The sequence below is a fragment of the Nelusetta ayraudi genome, unplaced genomic scaffold, assembly GCF_046127955.1.
Source record: "Nelusetta ayraudi isolate G7.1 ecotype Tasmania unplaced genomic scaffold, CSIRO-AGI_Nayr_v1 ptg000044l, whole genome shotgun sequence".
Taxonomy (NCBI): domain Eukaryota; kingdom Metazoa; phylum Chordata; class Actinopteri; order Tetraodontiformes; family Monacanthidae; genus Nelusetta; species Nelusetta ayraudi.
In genome coordinates this window covers 1,706,982-1,716,729 of record NW_027466094.1, presented here as the reverse complement: position 1 = coordinate 1,716,729, position 9,748 = coordinate 1,706,982, and positions in this window count along the sequence as shown.

The following is a 9,748-nucleotide window of genomic DNA, read 5'->3' as shown; positions in this document are numbered from 1 at the left end:
TAAAGTTTACCTTCAGACAAGGGAGGCAAATGCAACCAACAGGGAGGCCTGGTGACAGCGCGTCCGATGTGGGACGGCACACTGCAATGACAACCTCGGCCTCAGGCTGGGCCCCCCTGGTGCGAGTGGGGGACCGAGGTTGCACTGGCGGAACTCCTGGTGCGGTGCTGAAGACAAAGGCTGGTGAGGGCTTGTAGTTCTGGAGAAAGATTATGTCAGCCAAAGATCATCGCAGGGACAATATGGAGAATAAACTCAAGAAATGTAATTTAAAGTTTACTTTCAGACAAGGGAGGCAAATGCAACCAACAGGGAGGCCTGGGGAAAGCTTGATCGAGAGGGCGACGCCCACTGCAACGACAACCACCCCCTAAGGCTGGACACCCCTGGTGAGGGTGGGAGACCGGGCAGCAGTGCTGGAGCCCTGGCTGGAACCCCGGTCTGGCCTGGAGTCACATGCTGGTGAGGGCTTGTAGTTCTGGAGCAAGATAAAGTCAGCCGTAGATCATCCCAGGGACAATATGGAGAATAAACTCAAGAAATGGAATTTAAAGTTTACCTTCAGACAAGGGAGGCAAATGCAACCAACAGGGAGGCCTGGGGAAAGCTTGATCGAGAGGGCGACGCCCACTGCAACGACAACCACCCCCTAAGGCTGGGCACCCCTGGTGAGAGTGGGGGACCGGGCAGCAGTGCTGGAGCCCTGGCTGGAGCCCCAGGGTGGCCTGGAGTCACATGCTGGTGAGGGCTTGTAGTTCTGGAGCAAGATTAAGTCAGCCGTAGATCATCCCAGGGACAATATGGAGAATAAACTCAAGAAATGGAATTTAAAGTTTACCTTCAGACAAGGGAGGCAAATGCAACCAACAGGGAGGCCTGGTGACAGCGCGTCCGACATGGGAGAGCACTCTGCAATGACAAACTCGGCCTCAGGCTGGGCCCCCCTGGTGCGAGTGGCTGACCGGGTTGCAGGCCAGAGCTCTGGGTGCGATGGTGAAGACAAAGGCTGGTGAGGGCTTGTAGTTCTGGGCACACTGCAATGACAAACTCAGCCTCAGGCTGGGCCCCCCTGGTGCGAGTGGCTGACCGGGTTGCAGGCCAGAGCTCTGGGTGCGATGGTGAAGACAAAGGCTGGTGAGGGCTTGTAGTTCTGGAGAAAGATTAGGTCAGCCAAAGATCATCCCAGGGACAATATGGAGAATAAACTCTAGAAATGTAATTTAAAGTTTACCTTCAGACAAGGGAGGCAAATGCAACCAACAGGGAGGCCTGGTGACAGCGCGTACGACATGGAACGGCACACTGCAATGACAAACTCGGCCTCAGGCTGGGCCCCCTTGGTGCGAGTGGGTGACCGGGTTGCAGGCCAGAGCTCTGGGTGCGATGGTGAAGACAAATGCTGGTGAGGGCTTGTCATTCTGGAGAAAGATTATGTCAGCCAAAGATCATCCCAGGGACAATATGGAAAATAAACTCAAGAAATGTAATTTAAAGTTTACCTTCAGACAAGGGAGGCAAATGCAACCAACAGGGAGGCCTGGGGAAAGCTTGATCGAGAGGGCGACGCCCACTGCAACGACAACCACCGCCTAAGGCTGGGCCCCCCTGGTGAGAGTGGGGGACCGGGCAGCAGTGCTTGAGCCCTGGCTGGAGCCCAAGGGTAACCTGGAGTCACATGCTGGTGAGGGCTTGTAGTTCTGGAGCCAGATTAAGTCAGCCGTAGATCATCCCAGGGACAATATGGAGAATAAACTCAAGAAATGGAATTTAAAGTTTACCTTCAGACAAGGGAGGCAAATGCAACCAACAGGGAGGCCTGGTGACAGCGCGTCCGACATGGAACGGCACACTGCAATGACAAACTCGGCCTCAGGCTGGGCCCCCTTGGTGCGAGTGGGTGACCGGGTTGTAGGCCAGAGCTCTGGGTGTGATGGTGAAGACAAAGGCTGGTGAGGGCTTGTAGTTCTGGAGAAAGATTATGTCAGCCAAAGATCATCCCAGGGACAATATGGAAAAAAACTCAAGAAATGTAATTCAAAGTTTACCTTCAGACAAGGGAGGCAAATGCAACCAACAGGGAGGCCTGGGGAAAGCTTGATCGAGAGGGCGACGCCCACTACAACGACAACCACCGCCTAAGGCTGGGCACCCCTGGTGAGAGTGGGGGACCGGGCAGCAGTGCTGGAGCCCTGGCTGGAGCCCCAGGGTAGCCTGGAGTCGCATGCTGGTGAGGGCTTGTAGTTCTGGAGCCAGATTAAGTCAGCCGTAGATCATCCCAGGGACAATATGGAGAATAAACTCAAGAAAGGGAATTTAAAGTTTACTTTCAGACAAGGGAGGCAAATGCAACCAACAGGGAGGCCTGGTGACAGCGCGTCCGATGTGGGACGGCACACTGCAATGACAACCTCGGCCTTAGGCTGGGCCCCCCTGGTGCGAGTGGCTGACCGGGTTGCAGGCCAGAGCTCTGGGTGCGATGGTGAAGACAAAGGCTGGTGAGGGCTTGTAGTTCTGGGCACACTGCAATGACAAACTCAGCCTCAGGCTGGGCCCCCTGGTGCGAGTGGCTGACCGGGTTGCAGGCCAGAGCTCTGGGTGCGATGGTGAAGACAAAGGCTGGTGAGGGCTTGTAGTTCTGGAGAAAGATTATGTCAGCCAAAGATCATCCCAGGGACAATATGGAGAATAAACTCAAGAAATGGAATTTAAAGTTTACCTTCAGACAAGGGAGGCAAATGCAACCAACAGGGAGGCCTGGGGACAGCGCGTCCGACATGGGACGGCAGACTGCAATGACAAAATCAGCCTCAGGCTGGGCCCCCCTGGTGTGAGTGGGGGACCGGGTTGCAGTGCTGGAGCCCTGGGTGTGGTGCTGGAGACAAAGACTTGTGAGGGCTTGTAGTTCTGGAGCAAGATTAAGTCAGCCAAAGATCATCCCTGGGACAATATGGAGAATAAACACAAGAAATGGAATTTAAAGTTTACCTTCAGACAAGGGAGGCAAATGCAACCAACAGGGAGGCCTGGTGACAGCTCGTCCGACGTGGAACGGCAAGCTGCAATGACAACCTCGGCCTCAGGCTGGGCCCCCCTGGTGCGAGTGGGGGACCGAGGTTGCACTGGCGGAACTCCTGGTGCGGTGCTGAAGACAAAGGCTGGTGAGGGCTTGTAGTTCTGGAGCAAGATTATGTCAGCCAAAGATCATCCCTGGGACAATATGGAGAATAAACTCAAGAAATGTAATTTAAAGTTTACCTTCAGACAAGGGAGGCAAATGCAACCAACAGGGAGGCCTGGTGACAGCGCGTCCGACATGGGACGGCACACTGCAATGACAAACTCGGCCTCAGAATGGGGCCCCTTGGTGCGAGTGGGTGACCGGGTTGCAGTCCAGAGCTCTGGGTGCGATGGTGAAGACAAAGAATGGTGAGGGCTTGTAGTTCTGGAACAAGATTATGTCAGCCAAAGATCATCCCAGGGACAATATGGAGAATAAACTCAAGAAATGTAATTTAAAGTTTACCTTCAGACAAGGGAGGCAAATGCAACCGACAGGGAGGCCTGGGGAAAGCTTGATCGAGAGGGCGACGCCCACTGCAACGACAACCACCCCCTAAGGCTGGACACCCCTGGTGAGGGTGGGGGACCGGGCAGCAGTGCTAGAGCCCTGGCTGGAGACCCGGTCTGGCCTGGAGTCACATGCTGGTGAGGGCTTGTAGTTCTGGAGCAAGATTAAGTCAGCCGTAGATCATCCCAGGCACAATATGGAGAATAAACTCAAGAAATGGAATTTAAAGTTTACCTTCAGACAAGGGAGGCAAATGCAACCAACAGGGAGGCCTGGTGATAGCGCGTCCGATGTGGGACGGCACACTGCAATGACAAACTCGGCCTCAGGCTGGGCCCCCCTGGTGCGAGTGGCTGACCGGGTTGCAGGCCAGAGCTCTGGGTGCGATGGTGAAGACAAAGGCTGGTGAGGGCTTGTAGTTCTGGAGAAAGATTATGTCAGCCAAAGATCATCCCAGGGACAATATGGAGAATAAACTCAAGAAATGGAATTTAAAGTTTACCTTCAGACAAGGGAGGCAAATGCAACCAACAGGGAGGTCTGGTGACAGCGCGTCCAATGTGGGACGGCACACTGCAATGACAACCTCAGTCTCAGACTGGGCCCCCCTGGTGCCAGTGGCTGACCGGGTTATAGGCCAGAGCTCTGGGTGCGATGGTGAAGACAAAGACTGGTGAGGGCTTGTAGTTCTGGAGAAAGATTATGTCAGCCAAAGATCATCCCAGGGACAATATGGAGAATAAACACAAGAAATGGAATTTAAAGTTTACCTTCAGACAAGGGGGGCAAATGCAACCAACAGGGAGGCCTGGGGAAAGCTTGATCGAGAGGGCGACGCCCACTGCAAAGACAACAACCGCCTAAGGCTGGGCACCCCTGGTGAGGGTGGGGGACCGGGCAGCAGTGCTGGAGCCCTGGTTGGAGCCCCAAGGTGGCCTGGAATCACGTGCTGGTGAGGGCTTATATTTCTGGAGCAAGATTAAGTCAGCCGTAGATCATCCCAGGCACAATATGGAGAATAAACTCAAGAAATGTAATTCAAAGTTTACCTTCAGACAAGAGAGGCAAATGCAACCAACAGGGAGGCCTGGTGATAGCGCGTCCGATGTGGGACGACACACTGCAATGACAAAATCTGCCTCAGGCTGGGCCCCCCTGGTGTGAGTGGGGGACCGGGTTGCAGTGCTGGAGCCCGGGGTGTGGTACTGGAGACAAAGGCTTATGAGGGTTTGTAGTTCTGGAGAAAGATTATGTCAGCCAAAGATCATCCCAGGGACAATATGGAGAATAAACTCAAGAAATGGAATTTAAAGTTTACCTTCAGACAAGGGAGGCAAATGCAACCAACAGGGAGGCCTGGTGACAGCGCGTCCGATGTGGGGCGGCACACTGCAATGACAAAATTGCCCTCAGGCTAGGCCCCCCTAGTGTGAGTGGGGGACCGGGTTGCAGTGCTGGAGCTCTGGGTGCGATGGTGAAGACAGAGGCTGGTGAGGGCTTGTAGTTCCGGAGAAAGATTATGTCAGCCAAAGATCATCCCAGGGACAATATGGAGAATAAACTCAAGAAATGTAATTTAAAGTTTACCTTCAGACAAGGGAGGCAAATGCAACCAACAGGGAGGCCTGGGGAAAGCTTGATCGAGAGGGCGACGCCCACTGCAACGACAACCACCGCCTAAGGCTGGGCCCCCCTGGTGAGAGTGGGGGACCGGGCAGCAGTGCTTGAGCCCTGGCTGGAGCCCCAGGGTAGCCTGGAGTCACATGCTGGTGAGGGCTTGTAGTTCTGGAGCCAGATTAAGTCAGCCGTAGATCATCCCAGGGACAATATGGAGAATAAACTCAAGAAATGGAATTTAAAGTTTACCTTCAGACAAGGGAGGCAAATGCAACCAACAGGGAGGCCTGGTGACAGCGCGTCCGACATGGAACGGCACACTGCAATGACAAACTCGGCCTCAGGCTGGGCCCCCTTGGTGCGAGTGGGTGACCGGGTTGCAGGCCAGAGCTCTGGGTGTGATGGTGAAGACAAAGGCTGGTGAGGGCTTGTAGTTCTGGAGAAAGATTATGTCAGCCAAAGATCATCCCAGGGACAATATGGAAAAAAACTCAAGAAATGTAATTCAAAGTTTACCTTCAGACAAGGGAGGCAAATGCAACCAACAGGGAGGCCTGGGGAAAGCTTGATCGAGAGGGCGACGCCCACTACAACGACAACCACCGCCTAAGGCTGGGCACCCCTGGTGAGAGTGGGGAACCGGGCAGCAGTGCTGGAGCCCTGGCTGGAGCCCCAGGGTAGCCTGGAGTCGCATGCTGGTGAGGGCTTGTAGTTCTGGAGCCAGATTAAGTCAGCCGTAGATCATCCCAGGGACAATATGGAGAATAAACTCAAGAAAGGGAATTTAAAGTTTACTTTCAGACAAGGGAGGCAAATGCAACCAACAGGGAGGCCTTGTGACAGCGCGTCCGATGTGGGACGGCACACTGCAATGACAACCTCGGCCTCAGGCTGGGCCCCCCTGGTGCGAGTGGGGGACCGAGGTTGCACTGGCGGAACTCCTGGTGCGGTGCTGAAGACAAAGGCTGGTGAGGGCTTGTAGTTCTGGAGAAAGATTATGTCAGCCAAAGATCAACGCAGGGACAATATGGAGAATAAACTCAAGAAATGGAATTTAAAGTTTACCTTCAGACAAGGGAGGCAAATGCAACCAACAGGGAGGCCTGGGGAAAGCTTGATCGAGAGGGCGACGCCCACTGCAACGACAACCACCCCCTAAGGCTGGACACCCCTGGTGAGGGTGGGAGACCGGGCAGCAGTGCTGGAGCCCTGGCTGGAACCCCGGTCTGGCCTGGAGTCACATGCTGGTGAGGGCTTGTAGTTCTGGAGCAAGATAAAGTCAGCCGTAGATCATCCCAGGGACAATATGGAGTATAAACTCAAGACATGGAATTTAAAGTTTACCTTCAGACAAGGGAGGCAAATGCAACCAACAGGGAGGTCTGGTGACAGCGCGTCCAATGTGGGACGGCACACTGCAATGACAACCTCAGTCTCAGACTGGGCCCCCCTGGTGCCAGTGGCTGACCGGGTTACAGGCCAGAGCTCTGGGTGCGATGGTGAAGACAAAGACTGGCGAGGGCTTGTAGTTCTGGAGAAAGATTATGTCAGCCAAAGATCATCCCAGGGACAATATGGAGAATAAACACAAGAAATGGAATTTAAAGTTTACCTTCAGACAAGGGGGGCAAATGCAACCAACAGGGAGGCCTGGGGAAAGCTTGATCGAGAGGGCGACGCCCACTGCAACGACAACAACCGCCTAAGGCTGGGCACCCCTGGTGAGGGTGGGGGACCGGGCAGCAGTGCTGGAGCCCTGGTTGGAGCCCCAAGGTGGCCTGGAATCACGTGCTGGTGAGGGCTTATATTTCTGGAGCAAGATTAAGTCAGCCGTAGATCATCACAGGCACAATATGGAGAATAAACTCAAGAAATGTAATTCAAAGTTTACCTTCAGACAAGAGAGGCAAATGCAACCAACAGGGAGGCCTGGTGATAGCGCGTCCGATGTGGGACGACACACTGCAATGACAAAATCAGCCTCAGGCTGGGCCCCCCTGGTGTGAGTGGGGGACCGGGTTGCAGTGCTGGAGCCCGGGGTGTGGTGCTGGAGACAAAGGCTTATGAGGGCTTGTAGTTCTGGAGAAAGATTATGTCAGCCAAAGATCATCCCAGGGACAATATGGAGAATAAACTCAAGAAATGGAATTTAAAGTTTACCTTCAGACAAGGGAGGCAAATGCAACCAACAGGTAGGCCTGGTGACAGCGCGTCCGATGTGGGGCGGCACACTGCAATGAGAAAATTGCCCTCAGGCTAGGCCCCCCTAGTGTGAGTGGGGGACCGGGTTGCAGTGCTGGAGCTCTGGGTGCGATGGTGAAGACAGAGGCTGGTGAGGGCTTGTAGTTCCGGAGAAAGAGTATGTCAGCCAAAGATCATCCCAGGAACAATATGGAGAATAAACTCAAGAAATGTAATTTAAAGTTTACCTTCAGACAAGGGAGGCAAATGCAACCAACAGGGAGGCCTGGTGACAACTCGTCCGACATGGGACGGCACACGGCAATAACAAAATTAGACTCAGGCTGGGCACCCCTGGTGTGAGTGGGGGACCGAGTTGCAGTGCTGGAGCCCTGGGTGTGGTGCTGGAGACAAAGGCTTGTGAGGGCTTGTAGTTCTGGAGCAAGATTAAGTCAGCCAAAGATCATCCCAGGGACAATATGGAGAATAAACTCAAGAAATGGAATTTAAAGTTTACCTTCAGACAAGGGAGGCAAATACAACCAACAGGGAGGCCCTGGGGAAAACTTGATCGAGAGGGCGACGCCCACTGCAACGACAACCACCGCCTATGTCTGGGAACCCCTGGTGAAAGTGGGGGACCGGGCAGCAGTGCTGGAGCCTTGGCTGGAAACCCAGGGTGGCCTGGAGTCACATGCTGGTGAGGGCTTGTAGTTCTGGAGCAAGATTAAGTCAGCCGTAGATCATCCGAGGGACAATATGGAGAATAAACTCAAGAAAGGGAATTTAAAGTTTACCTTCAGACAAAGGAGGCAAATGCAACCAACAGGGAGGCCTGGTGACAGCGCGTCCGATGTGGGACGGCACACTGCAATGACAACCTCGGCCTCAGGCTGGGCACCCCTGGTGCGAGTGGGGGACCGATTTTGCACTGGCAGAAATCCTGGTGCGGTGCTGAAGACAAAGGCTGGTGAGGGCTTGTAGTTCTGGAGAAAGATTATGTCAGCCAAAGATCATCCCAGGGACAATATGGAGAATAAACTCAAGAAATGGAATTTAAAGTTTACCTTCAGACAAGGGAGGCAAATGCAACCAAAAAGGAGGCCTGATGACAGCGCGTCCGACATGGGACGGCACACTGCAATGACAAACTCGGCCTTAGGCTGGGCCCCCCTGGTGACAGAGGCTGACCGGGTAGCAGGCCAGAGCTCTGGGTGCGATGGTGAAGACAAAGGCTGGTGAGGGCTTGTAGTTCTGGAGAAAGATTATGTCAGCCATGGATCATCCCAGGGACAATATGGAGAATAAACTCAAGAAATGGAATTTAAAGTTTACCTTCAGACAAGGGAGGCAAATGCAACCAACAGGGAGGCCTGGTGACAGCGCGTCCAACATGGGAGAGCACACTGCAATGACAAACTCGGCCTCAGGCAGGGCCCCCCTGGTGCGAGTGGCTGACCGGGTTGCAGGCCAGAGCTCTGGGTGCGATGGTGAAGACAAAGGCTGGTGAGGGCTTGTAGTTCTGGGCACACTGCAATGACAAACTCAGCCTCAGGCTGGGCCCCCCTGGTGCGAGTGGCTGACCGGGTTGCAGGCCAGAGCTCTGGGTGCGATGGTGAAGACAAATGCTGGTGAGGGCTTGTAGTTCTGGAGCAAGATTAAGTCAGCCAAAGATCATCACAGGGACAATATGGAGAATAAACTCAAGAAATGGAATTTAAAGTTTACCTTCAGACAAGGGAGGCAAATGCAACCAACAGGGAGGCCTGGTGACAGCGCGTCCGACATGGGACAGCACATTGCACTGACAAACTCGGCCTCAGCCCGGGCCCCCTTGGTGCGAGTGGGTGACAAGGTTGCAGGCCAGAGCTCTGGGTGCGATGGTGAAGACAAAGGCTGGTGAGGGCTTGTAGTTCTGGAGAAAGATTATGTCAGCCAAAGATCATCCCAGGGACAATATGGAGAATAAACTCAAGAAATGTAATTTAAAGTTTACCTTCAGACAAGGGAGGCAAATGCAACCAACAGGGAGGCCTGGGGAAAGCTTGATCGAGAGGGTGACGCCCACTGCAACGACAACCACCCCCTAAGGCTGGACACCCCTGGTGAGGGTGGGGAACCGGGAAACAGTGCTGGAGCGCTGGCTGGAGCCCCGGTCTGGCCTGGAGTCACATGCTGGTGAGGGCTTATAGTTCTGGAGCAAGATTAAGTCAGCCGTAGATCATCCCAGGCACAATATGGAGAATAAACTCAAGAAATGGAATTTAAAGTTTACTTTCAGACAAGGGAGGCAAATGCAACCAACAGGGAGGCCTGGTGACAGCGCGTCCGATGTGGGACGGCACACTGCAATGACAACCTCGGCCTCAGGCTGGGCCCCCC